General features: G+C 55.2%; 1 protein-coding gene across 2 annotated transcripts in view; it reads left to right on the top strand.

Annotated features, from left to right (window-relative positions):
- Window positions 1-17232, top strand: part of GNG7 (G protein subunit gamma 7) — a 116971-nt gene that overhangs the window by 36569 nt on the left and 63170 nt on the right. For both annotated transcript variants that reach the window (XM_037165184.2, XM_053658345.1), the window contains exon 2: window positions 3448-3505. The gene's annotated coding sequence lies outside the window, so the exon portion shown is untranslated. The remainder of the gene's footprint in view (window positions 1-3447; window positions 3506-17232) is intronic.

Raw genomic sequence — 17232 nt, 5'->3', positions numbered from 1 at the left:
CCTCACAGTGCCCAGGACGGCCCCCCGCAGAGAGCAGTAGCTCCAAATTCACCAGTGAGGGGGCTCCGATTCTAGAGGGAGGGAGGGCAGCATTTGTACACAAAATGTGTCGGTTGTCCAGACCCTTGGAAAAGTTCTGGAAGCTCTGATCTGGAGAAGTAGGTTGTGACGTGCTGACTTCCTGCCCAGATGTGACGTCCTGGGTTGGCCAGAGCTGGTTCCTCAGCTGCTCACCGGTGACGGGCTCTAGAGGGCCCAGAGCAACCCGGTTCCTCCAGGCCTGTCCTGCTTTATCAGGGACGCATCATCACCCCCCTAGACCAGTTTCATGGCTGTGTTTTTGGCAGTTTTGAAAATCCAGGTTTGGGAGCTAAGGGCCTGGTCACTTGTGTCCCTGCTCACCATCCACCACTTCAGATCTGTTGAACCTTTTTCAAATTATAAGGAAAACAGGAACCACCAGGAAATTAATGAAGGAAGACCCTCAGGTACTCTTGGCTTGAGATCGTGGTTTTGCCTTCCCTTTTCAAGGTGACAGATGACACAGCTGAAGTCTGCAGCCCGCATTGCAGGGTCTGGCTCCAAGCCAGGCCTGCGCCGACCCTGTGCCTGTTCCGTGGGAATGCAGTGGGGTCCCCAGGCGTCAGTCCTATTCAGGCTTCTGGGTGGGCTTCAGGCTCACCCAGCCCTGGGGTCTGCCTGGTCTCCACATCACCCCACTCTGCAGGTTGCTCCCTTAGCACTGGACTGGGTGGTGTGCACAAAGCCCTGAGCCCCTCCTGGGGGCAGGCCCAGGGAGAGCTATTGGAACTGCTGTGCAGGCAAAACACACAAGATTCCTGCCATTTGGGCTCTTGTCTCTCCTGGGGAGGCTTGACTTTGAACCATATGATGCCAATGGGCACAGGGCCTCTTCAGGGGGCAGTGACAGTGTCCGGAGATCACACAGTGTGATGGTTGCGCACCCTGTCAATATCGTAAAAGGCTCTGAATTGGACATTTTAAAAGGGTGAATTTTATACTATGTGAACTGTATCTCAGTTTTAAGAAAGGCACGTGGACAGCTAGCCTCACAGGTTGCAGTGTGTGGTGCTGGCCACTGGAGGGAGCATGAGTCCTTCCTCAGGGCGTCCCTGGTCACCACCTGGTAGGTGGTGCCCCTTCTCTCAAGTGATTTGTTTCCCCCTCAGCACCTGGGATTTTCTACCCAGAGTGTTCGTTATTTGTGCCTGAGGTTTATCTGCCCCGCCTCGTGGCAGTTCCTGAGGGCAGAGCCTTCCTGGGGTCTGCAGGCTGCTGCGCACCCTACTGTTGCCATCTCGAAATTTGCACTGATTTTTGAACCTGGGGTCCCACTGCTTCATTTTTTTCCCTGGCTCTGCAAATTCTTTAGCAGGTCCTGTGGGGCTTGACATTCACTCCGATGGGAAGCGAAAGTCTGTCATCTTGTCTGTCTGAGCGAGCTGTGAAGGTCATGGGGACAGCCTGGTGCAGCTGGTGGAGCTCGCAGTCTGCCACCTCGTGGCCCCAGCGAGGGAGCTGCAGGGATGTGTTTCGTCCAGGCTGGTCTGGGCCAAGGGCAGCAGGGGTGGAGGTTACCTCACTGCTCAAGTCCAAGGGCTCAAGGACAGCAGCCAGCAGCTGGTGTTCAGGGGCTGGGGATGGGGAGATTTGCAGTCGGTAGATGTGGGGGCAGAGAGTGAGAACCCCTTTTTAAATGATTCATGAGACACCCATGTTCATAGCAGCACAATTTACAGCAGCAAAAAGGTGGGAACAGCCCACACGTCCATCAGTGGATGATGGATAAACAATGCCTCCACCCACACAATGGAATATTGCTCAGCCACAAAAAGGAGTGAGGCAGTTACAGCGCGAGTAGACCTTGAATTCACAGTCTCAGTGAGAGTGGCCAGACACACAAGGCCACACACTTTGTGACTCACTGTGCATTCAATCTGTGTGATTTTATGTGACGTGTCCAGAACAGGCAAAGCCTCAGAGACAGGAACAGGGGGTTAGTTAGTTGCCAAGGGCTGGGAAGTGGCTGCTGATTGATGGGGACAGGATATCCTTTAAGGGTGATGAAAATGTCCTAAAACTTGATTTGGGGACAGTCACACAATCTTGTGAATATACTAAAAACCACTGAGTCATGCATTTCAAATGGGTGAATCGCGTGGCATGAAAATGGTGTCTCAGTAAGACCGTCTAAAAATGGTGCCTCGTTTATTAGTCACTTTTTCCTGCTTTTGATGACACCCCTTAATTGTGAAAGGAGCTGCCGTCTGGGGAACTGGGTGAAGAGCTGGTTTTGCAGTTTCTTGTGAGTCTTTCATTGGTTCAAAAATAAAAAGTTGAAGGATTATATGCACATATGGTTCCTGTGAGGTCGAGGCAAGTCGTGGCCTCCAGAGCAAAGAGCACGTTGCTCCAGCCCTTTCATCCCTCATCTCTTCCAGCCACTGCTGCTTGGCCAGGCAGTCCCCAGGTGCCCCTTTTGCCTCAGTGTTCCAGCAGTTCCTGTCCTAAGTGGTGGCCCGGAAGAGCAGGTCCTGCTGTGTTCCATTCTAGCAGCTCCAGGATCCCAAAAGGCTTAGGACATCCCTGGGGCAGCGGCGCCACCTGCAGGTGACTGTGGGGACTTCAGTTCTTCATCCTGGCTTTTTACTGTTAACAAATTAGCCTCAACTCAGGGAAAGGAACCAGCACTTAAAATTTTTCATTGAGCTATTTTGTTATTGACTGTGACAATCAATTGAGTAACTCACTACCTTTGGACCAGCCGAGTTATTTTGTTAAATACACTTTTTGCTTGAGAATAGTTTTAGATTTTTAGAAGAGTTTCAAAGCTCCTGTCTACCCATACCCATCTCCCAGTTTTCCAAGGGTCACGTCTTCTGTAGTCACAGCATGTTTGTGGCAATCGAGGGACAGACGTGGGTACATTTGTGTGCACCAGCCCCACTCTCCTTCCGGGTTTCCCTAGTTCCCTCTCCATCTGCCCTGGGACCCCGCCCAGGACCCCACGATGCAGTCAGTTCTCACAGCGCCTTTAGGCAGACCTGGGTGCCCCGGGGCAGGGGCTGCCTCAGTCTCCCCTTCTTCCTCCCAGGGAATCATGAGGTTCAAATGATGCAGGTGAACAACGTCTCTTATAAACTCTAAGAGGTCCTGTAAACATCCAGGCCTCTCATTTAACTTAGTTTTGAAACGTGGAAATTTACCAGGGATAATGCTGTAAATCTCTAATTTCATTTCTTAAATCTGCTCTCTGCATCTTGAAGCACTGTCTGTGCTGTCCCCAGTGTCTGGCCAAGTAACCCAGAGGCAGAACTCCCAGCGCGACTTTCAGCATTGTCTCCTTGTGAGCTCTTGCCAACACTTGCAGGGACACCGAAGTGCTGGCCATGTGTTGCTCACAAAAGCCTTACGTTTTTCTTCCAGGGAGCAGACAATTGGTTCCTGGAACCTCGGTGCTGAAGACCCCAGGCCTTGCGCAAAGGTGAGTTGTCAGGGTGTTTTCTTCTCTGCACGTGCACAGTTCACGCGGGTGTTGGGTCGGCCTCTCCAAGCCAGGACGAGAGTGAAGATGTTGGTTTGCTGTTGGGCCGGTGTCCTCGCTACGGGCGCCAGAATCTTCTCTGAGGGTTTGTCCTTTCCACCAACAGTGTGTGGCAGCAACAGGGAAGGTCTTCTGCTCTGGGACCCCAGGTGCTCAGCGCACCCCTTTGGAGCTCGAGGGCCTGCTTTCAGCTTCGCCGTTGCCCGTCACCGGCCCTGGCAGGGGGCGGGCCCTGCAGTGGCTTCAGGAAGGTTCCTTTTTAACACGTTAGGACAGAGCTAAGGCTCAGGCCCTGTTCTCTCAGCTCCTGTCCGTTTCTCCCTGGCCCTGAGCGGCTCTTGCAATGCCGGGAGAGAAAATGGGTGTGAAATGGCCAGGGGCTGCTCCAGCCCCTCACCCCCGGGCCTGCTGCCCTTCCTCCAGTTCTCTGGTGTGGTTCCTGCCCAGGGGGGAGCCCCCACTCCTCGCTCCTTTTTCCATGAATGTCTTTGCTACACTCAGGGAGTTTTCTCTCTTCTGTGACATTTAGAATCAACTTCCGTGTTCTAACAATTCTGATGGAATTCGGATTAGGACTGTGTTTGTGGATAAACTTTAGGGAGATCTGCTGCCTTTATAATGTTGGCTATTCCTATTCAGTGTTTGTATTCGTATAAAAGAAAAATATTAGAAAAGAAGGTAGACCCCAAAGGCAACGCACTACATGAGTCCATTTAGATGAAATTTCTAGAGGAAGCAAACGCGTACTGGTTGCCGGGGCCGGGTGGGAAGGCGGTGAACGTGAATGAGCACCAGGAATCCCACGATGGGCCGAGGGAGGGGTCCGGTGCTGCAGGGTGGGGACCGTCACACCGCTCAGTGCACTCCCCAGGAAATCTTTTGAGTTGGGTACTTCAAAGTAGTGAATTTTACAAAATTAAAGAAGATACATATTTTTTAGCTAAGCTAGAGAGAAGAGGCCAGAAAGCTGAGGTGGGAGCCCTGCCGTGCACCGGGCTTGTCTGGGCTCCACCGAGGCCCAGAGCAGACTTAGAGCCTGACTCCTGCTTCGCAAAGCAGCCGACCTGCGGGGAGTCTGGGAGTCTGGTGAACCACAGGTAGTGCGGGGAGGCTGCGGCTGGGCGTGTGGTCTACACTGGATGGGCGAGTGCTATGCGGTGTCAGTGCCACACTGACTTCCTGCAAATAGAAAGTGAGAGTGCAGACGAGTGCAGGGGTGCAGCAGCACCCAGACCCCACGGGCGAGGGCCCTCGTGGGCATCTGGTGAGTGTCCTCATGCTGATCTCCATGACTTGCACTCACATAATGATTTTAGATCAGTGGGTTTTTTCTTTAATGAGCTTGTCTCACTCGATGGGCATTTTTCCTCATCAGTAAAGCTAGATCTCTGTCTTTTCTGACATTGGCTTAACATTCCACCTGTACATGAATCATAATTTATTTCTTTAAAATAATTTTATAATTGATTTGACTGGTATCTTGGTGGGCTTCTGTGGGTGTTCATTTTCTTTTCCTCTTTTTTTTTTTTTTCTTTGCTCTGATCTGGGATGAACGCCCTTGTGCAAACTTTGTACAACTGCAGTTGGTTGTTATTTGGGGTACATTCCTATAAGTAGGTGTGCGTGTCTGTCTGTGTGTCTGTCTGTTTAAATCAGGGTGTTTTCATTTACATTTGTGACTTTTCAGCCACAAGGACCCCCAGAAATGCACTATTTCATTCCCAGGGCGCTTTCCCTAGTTCCCTACTACGGTTTTCACGTCTTTACCAATCTGACCAGCTGGGCCACCTGCTGCCGTGTCTGGGTCGTCTGCATTGTCCGTGGATTCGGCGTTTGCTCTCAGGAGCACCTGCTGCGAGTGGCCTGGCTGTGTCTGTGTGGGGGTTTCTCTCTCGTATGTCTGCGTGAGCTCCTCACACAGATCTGCTCAATGCCGCCTGGTGCCCGTCACTCGCGCACTTTTCTGAGCGTGTCTTCCCACTCGGCCTGTGGTAGTTCACCATAGGCACACGAGTGTTCCACTTTGCGTTTGGGGGGCGTTCTTCGATTTCAGGATCATAAAAACAACCCACCCGCATTGTGTCCTGGTCACTTGTTTTGCGCCGAACTTCCTGAGCCGTTTGACGGTCAGCAGTCAGCCGTGCTCGTGGGCCTCCCTGTGGTTATCTGGCCCCTGGGGAACATGGCGATGTCTGGGGACATCTGTGGTTGTCACAGCTGGGGGCATCCCTGGTGCCAAGTGGGTGGGGGCTAGGGACACTGCTCAGCACCCCACAGTGCCCAGGAGGCCCCCCGAGAGTGACCAGATGCTGACGTCTGCAGTGCTGACGGGGGACGCTGTCCCATCCTGCCTCAGGTCTGAAGGGACCCATCTGTCTTTGCTACAGACCCGAATTTGTCCTCACCACAGGGGAGAGCCCACTAATTACATTTTATATGTGCCTCCAAGGGCTTTTCTAGGGAAGGAGCTTTGGGAATGTCATCGGGGACAGAACGTTCTGCCGTCTGAGCGCAGTGAGTGCGCGAGTCTCACTCCCGCGTGTCAGCAGGACGTCAGAGTCGCCGGGCACTCGAACGCGCGTTCTTTGGCTTTGATCCTTTACATACAACTGGAGGTGGATTCTGCCCCCCAGGGGACAGTAGGCCACGTCTGGGGACATCTTTTTTTGTCACAACTGGGCATGTTCTTCGCATCTAGTGGCTGGGAGCCAGGGATGCTGGCTCACCCCGGAGTGCCATGTACAGCTCCATGGAGAGTGTCCGGCCATGGTAGCCGAGGAGGAACCCTGTTGGGGGGAGTCGGAATTGTTCGCCGAGCTGGCCTACACAGGCTGGTCTTGAGAAGTTACGAAGAGAACTCCTTGAAGTGGGCAATGCCAGGCTGTATTATTTTTAAAATTTTAATAGTCACTTCTTGAGCACATCGTGTTTGCTGCGTGCTGCTAGCCATCCACAGGCATCCTCACACTCAGTTCCCCATAGCACCAGGGTCTGAGGGTTCTGATGAAGGGTCCAAGACATGCAAGACTCTGACTAGGGTTTCCTACTACAGAGTGGCTACCTCTCTGGAGAACCGGTGTGTCATCGAGTAAGGGTCACTGCTACCCATCCTGGAGGCAAAGCCAGTGCTCTGATCTGCTCCTCTGAATTTCTACAGATGCCAGTGGATGGTGAGGTTGGCCAGTGGATGGCGATGGTGACACCCTGGGTGTCTGAGGCTAGGCAACATGTGCCAGAGGGCTGCAGTTCCCTCTGGCCGCCACAAGGGGGCAGAGAAGGCCCATGGGATCAGACTGGGCCTTGAGCCAGGTGGCGGTGGACATTCAGGTGGAGGTGGACATTCAGGTGGATGTAGATAGGTACCCATCTTCAGTCAACCTCTTGCCCCTATTGGATTCCTGTAACCACCCATCCCTGTTGTCTGAGACATTCTGATTCAGCAGTGAGAGTCCCATAGTCGTCACCCTATCCTAGGGGACCCTGTCTCACAGACACAGGGGACCATCTGTTAGTGTAGGAGAGAGGCAGAAAACATGGGCTTCACAACTGTGGGGGCCAGCAGTGTCTGCACCCCCCAAATGCACCTGTGCCTGGGCATGACCCAGTGGCTGGAGCAGAGGCTGTGTCAGGGAAGCGGAAGAGGCAGGGTCGGGGGCGGCAGCCGGGCCACTGCCTTCCCACCTGCTAACACTGAAGTGCTGGCCATGTGGGGCCTGTGCAGCCCCTCCCATGGGACTCACTGAAATGACACCCACCATCTGAAGTCCCCTTGGGCCTCCTGAGTGTGGAATCTGCTCGGTGTCCCCCCTTGGGCGTGTGTCTGACTACAGTTATGGGTAATTGCTGTTTGGCCTGGCTGGGTTCATGGTGACCCTCCCAGAGATTTTCAATCACTCCCTCAGCAAGGATTTCCAAACGTCTGCCCAGGCCAGGTTCTGGGGAAACGGCAGTGGCCAGGACGACCAAAGCCCCTGGCTCTTCTGGAGCTGACGTTCTAGCAAGAATCCTGGGCCCACTGGTGGGGCTCCTCAGTCGTGGCCGTATCCCCTGCAACTCAGGGGCGGGATCGCACAGTGAGGCCCTTGTCTTACCGGCTCCTCACATACTCTGGCCTTGGATGTGTTACGTTTCCAGTGGATGGAATGTACTGTTGTCCTGAAGTTCTGGGGGGGCGGGGACTGGGGGCACAGCCAGCGATTCCTGCCTCACGGAACAGTGAGCAAGAGTCCCGACCGCACGGCAGCCGTGTGGTGCCAGGGCTTTCCCAGGGACGCCGTCCGCTGAGTGCACAGCCATTCAGCTTGCGGGGTGACGCTGCGTTTGAGCTGAGCACAGGGTCCAGAGCTGTGGTTTCTAAGATGGTGGCCACTGGCCATGGCAGGCTACGCAGCGTCACAGAGATGACCAGCCTCGGTGTCAGCAGTGCTGAGGGGGCACCGCGGCCGAGAGCGAGCGTTTCTGCAGCTGTCTCACTCACTGCGGAGCATGAGATAACTTCATCACTTCCCGACAGCAGAGTCTCTCTGGGAGTTTCTCTGGGAGTTTCTGAACATTTCTCTGGGAGTTTTCTGAGAGTTTCTGAACATTTCTGCTGAAAGCATTGCCAGAGCTTTTATCTTAAGAGAGTGGCCCTTGTGCGGGGAGCAAATCAGATTGCTCCTCTTTCTCCCAGTTGGTGACTGCTCTCTGTCCTGGGTGTGTCAAAATGTGTGTTATTGTCCGTTCTTTCCGTGAACATGTTGTTCTCCTAAAAGGGCTGCCAAAGTAGAGTCAAGACCTATCATGTTCTGCTTGCGAAGGTTATGGGCTGTGCCTGCCACCTTCCCAGCAGAAAACATGCGCAGCGTATATGTAGTTACAGGCTCCTGGTGCAGCCCGAAAGGGAGGGCCCCGAGCCCCCTCCCTGCAGCCTTCGGCCTCTGATTCCGGAAACCGAGCCGTATGGCGCTTTCCGAGGTAGTCCGGCCCGGACACGAGCTTGACCCCCTACAGCAGGGCCTCTCCTAGGGGTGACGTTGCCCCCAGGGGACACTGGGCCATGGCTGGGACACCTGTGGTTGTCAGGATTGGGGGGTGCACCTGGCATCAAGTAGGTAGAGCCAAGGCTGTGGCTTAGCACCCCCAATGTCCAGAATAGCTGGGCCCCAGGGAATGACCTGGCCCCAATATCAGCAGTGCCAAGGGAGAACCCTGCTCCATGAGACTCTTGCCTCCAAGGGTGACTCAAGACCATTGCCTTTATTCACTGCTTTGTGTTACCACTATGCTTCTCACCCACACCAGAGTAAGTAGGACCCATTCTTTTGGACCCTGCAGGCTAAGCTGTCTCAGGTAGTCTTCTCATGGGTTGGTTAGTGCTACCTGCTTTTATGGCTTTGAAAATCAAGGCCCAGGGAAGTTCAGCTCCAAGAGAATGGAAGAGGGGAGTCCACTGGTGGGGCCATCAGAACTGGAAGAGCCCACTGGCAACAAAGGCATGCAGACCCGCAGCAGCTGCAGGCACGTGCTCTCGTTGCCAGGCAACCACTGGAACAGTCAGCCTCAGGGCGGTGGATGATGTATGCGTGCAGTCATCAGAGAGTCATTGGACTCAAAACACAGGGATGACAGTCACAAATGACAAGCAGCTGGTGCAGACAGGGGAGCTGTGATGAGTCCAGAGAGGGGCTCATTTAGGGTGGGCAGAAGGGACCCCCACATCCTCCCAAGACCATTCCAGACCCACAGTGTGCCGCCCTGACTCAGTCCCCTGAGGATGTCGGCCTTGGCTCCTTACTCTCCCCCACCACTTTGTTCTTTTAGTCAGCAGACACCTGTGTGCCTGGAGAGGGCCTGGGGGGGCTGTGCTTGGGAGTTGGGGGCCAGGGGGAGGGGCTTGAAGGGCTGAAGGCTCCTGAGCCACCATCAGCCCGCTGGAGGCCTGAACAGGTGCACCAAATGCAGGGCCCGCAGGGAACCGGTGTGTAAGGAACGTGCCACAGACTAAAACACCAGTTGTCTCTAGTTGCCACCGGTGTCTCCAAATTCAGATGTTAAAACCTCACCCCCAGTGTGACGGTCGTTAGAGGTAGGGCCTTTGGGAGGCTTGATAGTATGATTAATAATAAGTATGTATTTTGGTCTTCATCCACGGTTCCTGGCTGACGGTTCCCCACATGCTTGGAGTTTCCTGAGTGACGGGAGCATCCCTTAAATCTGAAAGTGATGATAAAACCCAGGCGCTCTGCTGTGCCGTCACACACGAAGCGTGTTCACTCGATGTTGCTGTGTGACAAGTCACCACAGACAGACCAGCTTAGACCACCCCCGTCCGTCAGCTCCGGGTTCTGCAGGCCAGAAGTGCGGGCGCAGCCTCGCTGGGCCTCTGCTCAGCCTCTCCGGGGGCTCGGCCAGGGCGGAGTTCTCCTCCAGGGCTCGCCTGGGAAGGACCCACTCAGGTCCACTCAGGTCGTCAGCAGGATCCAGTTCCTTCCAGTTGCCCTGCCAGCTTTCAGCTAGAGATGACCTGGCTCTCAGGTCCTGTCCCAGACACACGGTCCCCTTCACAGACCCCCTCACACTTCCAGTGTCTCACTTTGGGAGGGGCTCACCCAATTCCGCAGGGCCTACCCAGGCAAGTTCCCCTTTTGACCTTCACTCAAGGTCAACTGATTTGGGACTTTCACTACATCCTCCAAATCCTTTCTTCCATACAAAACAACCTAACCAGGAGTGTCTGTACAAGTTCACAGGTCCTGTGCACACTTGAGAGTTCACCTACAGGAGTTTGGGGGCCCTTAGGAGCCTGCTGACCACGCAGGGTGGGGGGGCATAGTCATTCTCAGATTCAGCCAAGCGCTGAGCCCCCACTAAGGCGGAACAGGGGCCATCTCTGCCCTCCTCTCTGACCTCTGCCCCTCCCTGTGGGATGTATTGCCAGGTCTGTGGGGGGAGGGCCAGGGTTGGGGGAAAAAGGAGGTGTTTGGAGAATGCCCAACATGGTTTGGCCCATTTACACCTAAATATGCCTATGGCTTCACCTAATGTATTTTTTAAAACCTTTATTTTCAAATAATTACAAGGGAAATTGTAAAAATTGTTCAGGGGGTCCAAGGGCACCCTTCCCAGCTTCCTCCTGTGGTGGCATCTAATGTAACCGTAGCACAAGACCAGGAAGTTGGCAGAGGGACTATACGTGTGCGCTGCCTGTCACCTGTGCAGGTCGGGCTGTGCCCGAGTTCCGAGTGTGCAGGATCACCTCACAGAAAGTGGAGGGAGTGCTTCTGACTGGCATGTGTGAATACACTTAACGCTACTGAGCTGTACACGTAAAGTAGGTTAACATCAGTTTATGTTATGCGTTTTGGGTTTTTTTTTACCACAATAAAGAGTGGGGGAGAGGCAGGCACCAGAAGCAGTAGCAGACCCTCCCTAACTGGTTTTGGAGAAGGCAGACAAACCCTCGTGAACTGCCTGTGCAGGAGACCGTGTGGCCTCTAGGAGCTGAGAGCGATCCCCCTGCCCTCAGCCAGCTAGAAAACGGGCACACCGTGCCATAACTGCAGGCTGATGAATTCTGCCGACCACCTGAATGAGCTTGGAGGGGACCCCAAGTTCTAGGTGAGAACTCAACCAGCCAGTCCCTTGATTTCAAGCTTCTGAGCCCCCAGTTAAGTTGCGCTCCAGTCCCTAACACAGAAACTGTGAGCCAACAAATGGGTGTGTTTTAAACTGCTCAGTCCATGACAACCTGTTATGCGGCAGTAACTGACTGATAGCGCCTACCGTGCTGCGTTCAGACATGCTCATTCTGAAACCCACTGCGACCCTGCAGATTAGATCTGGTTATCTCTGTTTTCCAGGTAAGAAAACAGCAGCAGAGAGGCTAAGTAACTTTCCCAGGGCCACAAGGTAACTGTTTTGCCATATTCAAATTAGCTAACAGTCACCAGACCCGGATCAGGAATCTGGTTCCTTAAGTCCAGGGATCTCATCCAGCCTCCTGCTGGATGTTTGGCAAGTGAGTGAGAGAGGAACGAATACTCACCTGACCTTTGGAACAGAGAGATGAGCCTGTGACCGGGACCAGTTTCACGCCGGGGACAGTGAATGGAACCTCAAGGATGTAATCATCACACACCAAAAGGAGTGATGATCACATGGGACTCCCCTGGCTGAGTCACTGCAAGCCGAGATCTGAGCTCATGAGCCTCCTGGAATTCGACACCCTGTTCCCTGGTACCCTGACTAATGTCCTGCTGACTCAGAGCCCTGCTCGGATGAGAGGCCAGCTCCCGGAGCCAGGCGCCCTCTTGTCCGAGAAACTGGCAAAGCCAGGGTGGCGGGAGGGAGGGACAGCCAGCCCGGGTTGGGGTTTGTGGCACCTCGGCTGCAGCTGTGTGGACTGGCGCACAGGGTGGGCAGGAAGAGGGGTGCCGCACCTGCTGGTGTTCCCGGCAAGCCATTAATTACCGGGTCTCCTGCTCCCCACTGGGGCTGCTCACTCTCTGTGGGGGGCTGTCCCGGGCACTGGGGGGTAGTGAGCAGCATCCCTGGCCCCCACCCTCTCAAGGCCAGGAGTCCCCACAGTGGGACAATCAAGGATGTCCCCAGACATTACCCAGTGCCCCCTTGGCCAAGTGACCGGATGGTGACAGCGCTGCCCGAGCTGGAACAGTGCTCACCGGGGAGCTCTGTCCAGGGCCCTGGGAGGTCTTCCTGGAGGAAGCTGTGTCTGAGTCGAGGCTGATGTGCCCTGGAGCCGACGAGGGCAGGTGGGCCCTCCAGGCGGCAGAGGAGCAGAGCTGCTGAGGGAGCAGGAGCCCACAGGCAGAGATGGCACGTCATTCCCAAGGCAACAGGGGCTGCAGGGGGTCCAGCCCCACCCCTGGCAACAACTGATTGACCCCTCGTTTTACGGATTAGGCACCCGGGCACCTTGAAGGTGTGGGTGGGCCCAGGTCTCAGCAGGTCTCAGGGCTGTTCTCACAAGGCCACTGGCCATGCCGGTTTGGGGGTGCGGTTTGGGGGTGCATGTGGGCCCCGGAGCCCTGCCCGGGCAGTAGCACCCGCCGCAGTGTCTCCCGGCTCCCAGACCCCTGCTCAGGCAGGGCCTCCTGCTGCCCTGTTCCCATTTGGTGAAATTGGATGATAACTGCCTTCGCCCTTCCTGAGGGCACCAGGAGTCATCCAGCGTCTCTGGTATCTATGGAAACGCTGGGAGTCGGTGAGTGACCCCAGGACCCTCAACAGGGTCCTGTTTGTGGCAAGCCCTGGACCCCTGTTCCTGGGCCCAGCATTCTTGCCCTTGACTGAGGATAAGAAAGAAGTAGCTGAATCACAGGACAGAACGTGTCCAGGCCCAGAGCCCATCCCCCCGGGAGTGACCGGCAGGAGTCCTCCAGGAAGGACGGCCACAGGCAGCGGCTGTGTGTCCCCGGCTGACCTTGTTTTCCTGTTCCCAGGCAGGAACGGCCTGGCCTGCGGTGTGGACTCAGCAAGCTCAGTAAACACCCAGGGGACGGAGGGCCCGGGGCAGGGCTCCTTGCTTCCCATCTGCCCTCCCCTCGCTGGGAGTTATCAGGAAAGGGTGGCAAATCTCTTCGCTTCCCAGAAGGCTCAGACTTGGTTCGCTGCCTCCTGGAGGAAGCTGGGCAGAGGCGCCGCCTGGGGATGGTCCTGGAGTCGTGAGGCCACCAGGGCCACCGTGTTTACTCACAGGCCACATTGCTCACACACGGAAGCAAGGAGTGTTCGAAGCATCTTTTCTTCTTCTCTCTGTTGTGGCAAAATACGCTTAACGTAAAATAGGCCATGTTAGCACTTTTTCAGTGCGCAGCCCCGTGGCACTTGGCACAATCACACCTCTGTGCAGCCGTCCCCACCGCCTGTCTCCAGAACGTCCTCACCTTTCCAAGCTGACGCTCTGTCCCCATTAAACACTAACTCCCCTCCCCCTCCCCCAGCCCCTGGCTCCGCCATCTACTTCCTGTCTGTGAGTATGGCTTCAGGGACCTCCTGTGAGTGGAATCAAGCAGTGTTTGTCCTTACGCGTTGGGCTTATCTCACTGAGCATAATGCCTTCGAGGTTTACCCACCTTGTAGTGTGTGTGTCAGAATGTCCTTACTTTTTAAGGCTGAATAATATTCTGGTATATGGATGGGCCACACTGGGTTTATACATCCATCCACTGATGGACACCTGGGTTGTTTCCACCCTTTGGCTGTTTGTGAATAATGCTGCTGTGAACACAGCTGTATAATTATCTGCTCGAGACCCTGCTTTCAATTCCCTGGAGAATGAAACACCTTTCAGTTCTGATTGGATTCCGTGAGCCCAGCCTGGGGGTCACTCGTCCACCCCCCAGGGGATGGGGGAGCCCAGGCTGAGCCACAGAACCAGGGACCTGGGCCATGAGGTGGCTTCTCCCTCCTCCACCCTCACTTGGGCCCGCACACCTGTAGGAAGAAAAACATTTTTGCATAAATAAATATGCCGTGGCATACAGCACGAAGGACATTCCACACAAGGGCACTGCCTTGCTCCACTGGCTGCCGTAGGAAAGCCCCACCCGTGGGGCTGTGCAGCAGGGGTTCATCTGCTCCGGGTGCAGGAGGGCGGGGTTTCGAGGTGGAGGCGTCCGCAGGGCTGGCCCCTCCCGAGGCCTCTCCTTGGGGTGCAGACGACCTTCTGCTCCCTGTCCCCGAGTCTTCCCTCTGTGTGTGCCCGCGTCCCGCTTAAAAGGACACAAGTCATGTTGGACTAAGGCCCACCCTAATGGTACCTTAGTCACCTCTTAAAGACCACATCTCCAAACAGTCTCATTCTGAGGGGCTAGGGGTCAGGAGGCCAACACAGGAATTTGGGGGAGAACCTTTTAAGGTGCTTGGTGGACATGAATTTGAGGATACTGTTTGACCCGCCACAGACTGGGTTGAACCCAGTCCTCAGTAAGAGACCCAGAAGGGTGTGCAGAAAGGAGGGAGGACAGGTCACACCCGAGGGGGGCCTGCGGCAAATAAAAGCACTGTGGCTGGGGCCCCTGTTTGTGCAAGCCCAGCACATGCCGTTTAGCCGAGATGTCATCGCTCACCTTCAGAAAGGTCACTCGCTGTGAGGGCAGCTGTTACCCCTTTCGTAAGTGAGAATGGAAACTCAGGTCAGAGGAGGTCACTCCAGGTCACAGAACAGCCTTGAGAGGAGCCAGCGTTTCCACCCCCAAGCCCGTTCTGTGCGCGTGACCAGCTGTCCAGCCAAGGGCGCCCCAGCACAGGGGCACCCCGAGAGTCCCGCAGTGAGACTGGTGCCGTGGCCTGAGAAGCACAGCAGCATCCGGAATGGTTCCTTGAAATAAATCTCTGTGCGTTTATTTACTTGAAAATGGTACGTCCTTGCCTGAGATCTTTCTGATTTGCTTCACTGGGGAACGGTTTTGACTTTTCCCTTCTTTTATACTGCGTTGGTATTTTGTCTGGAGCTACCCTGTGAGGTAACAGATCTGCTGGAGGAAAGAAACCTGGGCCCTGCTCCGGGCTGCAGCGGGGGACAGGGTGAGGGCCCTGGCCATGGTGACAGGGGCAGCGAGGCAAGCAGCACGCAGGAGACCTGGCGTGGAGAGAGGTGTGGCTGGGGGTGCCCTGCAGCCACAGCACTGGCGTGTCAGCTCTTTTCTTGTTCTTTTTAGCGTCTAAAACCTGTTCATTTTACTTTAAGGAACTCTTTTAAAAAGCAAGCTTTTCACTGTATAATTTTCTGACATCGCTGCACAGTTCTCCTGCTTATTTTCCTGAGTCAGATGAATCCAGGCAGCTGATAGCCCAGGGAGAACAGGAATTTGGAGGAGGGGGGTTCCCTCGTGGTCAGTAGGACATTTCCTGAGCCCGTGTCTATTAGCCCCCTCCAGCCTGGACGGGGGTCTGCTTCCCACTCTTGCTGGTGACTCAGGGCAGAGGGCAGGTGCGGGGGCCAGCCAAGCCATGGCGTTTTTCTTTGCCCTGATACAGCAGGCCACTGAGGAGCGTTCAGGGCTCCTTCCACACTGAAGAGACCGGGCTCCAGGAGTAAAGGCGGGGGGGGCACAAAGAGGGGCACGTCGAATACTTCCTACTGAGAACAGAAATGTGGTCCTGGTGAGGGTCAGAGGGTAAGGGTCAAACACTCTGGTGACCGTGGAAAAGCAGGCTTCGTGCTCTGCAGGTGAGAGGCCGAAGTTAAGAAAAATTATTTTAAGTAACAGCTCTATTGAGATATAATTCACACCATAGAATTCATCCTTAAAGTGTACATTTCAGTGGCTTTAGTACATTTACATAGTTGTACAACCATTGCTTGAATTTCAGAATGTTCCATCACCCTAAAAAGTTACCCCATCCCTGTCAGCAGTGTCTCCCACTCCCCCCCCCCCCAGCCCGTTCCTAGAAACCACTAACGCAGGGCGATTCTGCCCCATCGACAAACATGGCGATGTCTGGGGGCACCTGCGACTGTCACGACTGGGGGTGCTTCTGGCATCAAGCGGGTGGGGTGGGATTGCTGCTCTGCACCCCACGGCCCCCCGCAGAGAGCGACGTGGCGCCGGTGTCAGCAGCACTGAGGAGGGCCTGTGTTAATTATTTGGAAAAAACAGAGTCCAGTTCCTGCTCACACTGGACCCTCGGTTTAAAGCCTTGAACTCAGGAGTGGCTCCACCTCGCTCTCCACTTGGAAACTCAGGTGCCCCTGGCCCTGGCCTTCCCCGTCTGTCCATCCTAAGCAGTCCTGTCCGCAGGGGCTTGGAGCCAAGAGGCCTCAGAAATTCTCTCATCTGTAGCTGAGGGACCAACTACAGAGTCTTTGGGGCCTGGTGCAAAATGAGAACATGCCCCTCGGTCAAGAATTACCCAGATTCTGAGCGGCGAATGCAGTGCGTTAAACCGGGGGCGGGCCTTCTGATTGCAGGGCCCTGGGCACCTATAGGGTCCCCTGACACAGGAAGCTGTCTGGGGACAGGGCGGCTGTGTCAGCTCTGCTGCAGAGGCCAGAGCGGGGAGAGCTCGGGCAGGGCGCTGGACATCAGGCCCCAGGACTGTCCCTCCCCACCGTGCCCACCTGTGAGCGCCCTCATGGGTCCTCTTCCGACCGCCAGGCCGAGTGGCTGTCCTTGGGGGCCATCCATGTTTACTTCTCCGGCTTGTGTGTTCCACTGGCTAACTAGAAAAAGGCTGGGAAAGGGCGTTCCACCTGCAGGATGTCCCTGCAGGGGAGTCGTCGCAGACCAGTGGGGAGCACAGGGCCTCTTGGCCTTGGGTTCACCCCTGTGCCTAACACAAGCCTGGGGCCACTCAGCCTGGCCACCCACTCCCTGCCGTGGGTCTTTGGCTTCGTTCTTCTCAGCCAGTGTGTCCCTGATCTGCAGGTAGAATACACAACCTGAGAGGGGAGGTGACTCACAGGCGCTGGGGTCACCATCTGACCATCAGGCCTTCATTCGTTCTGGCATCTGCTGTGAGTAGCAGCAGACTTGGTTTTCCCCAAATAATTAACACGGGGTCTGTGCCTTCGACGCTGCCGGTGTCGGGCCCAGTCACTCTGTGTGTGTGTGTGGGGGGGGGGTCAGTCGTGACAACCACAGATGTTTCCAGACATTGTCAGTGTCCCCTGGGGGCAGAGTCACCCCAGCAAGAGCCTTCTCTCATCCAGGCTGTATGAG

Source organism: Artibeus jamaicensis, unplaced genomic scaffold, assembly GCF_021234435.1.
Source record: "Artibeus jamaicensis isolate MK-2021 breed Jamaican fruit bat unplaced genomic scaffold, CSHL_Jam_final scaffold_537, whole genome shotgun sequence".
NCBI lineage: Eukaryota > Metazoa > Chordata > Mammalia > Chiroptera > Phyllostomidae > Artibeus > Artibeus jamaicensis.
The sequence above is the reverse complement of the archived record's forward strand: the minus strand, read 5'-3'. Positions and strand labels throughout refer to the sequence as shown.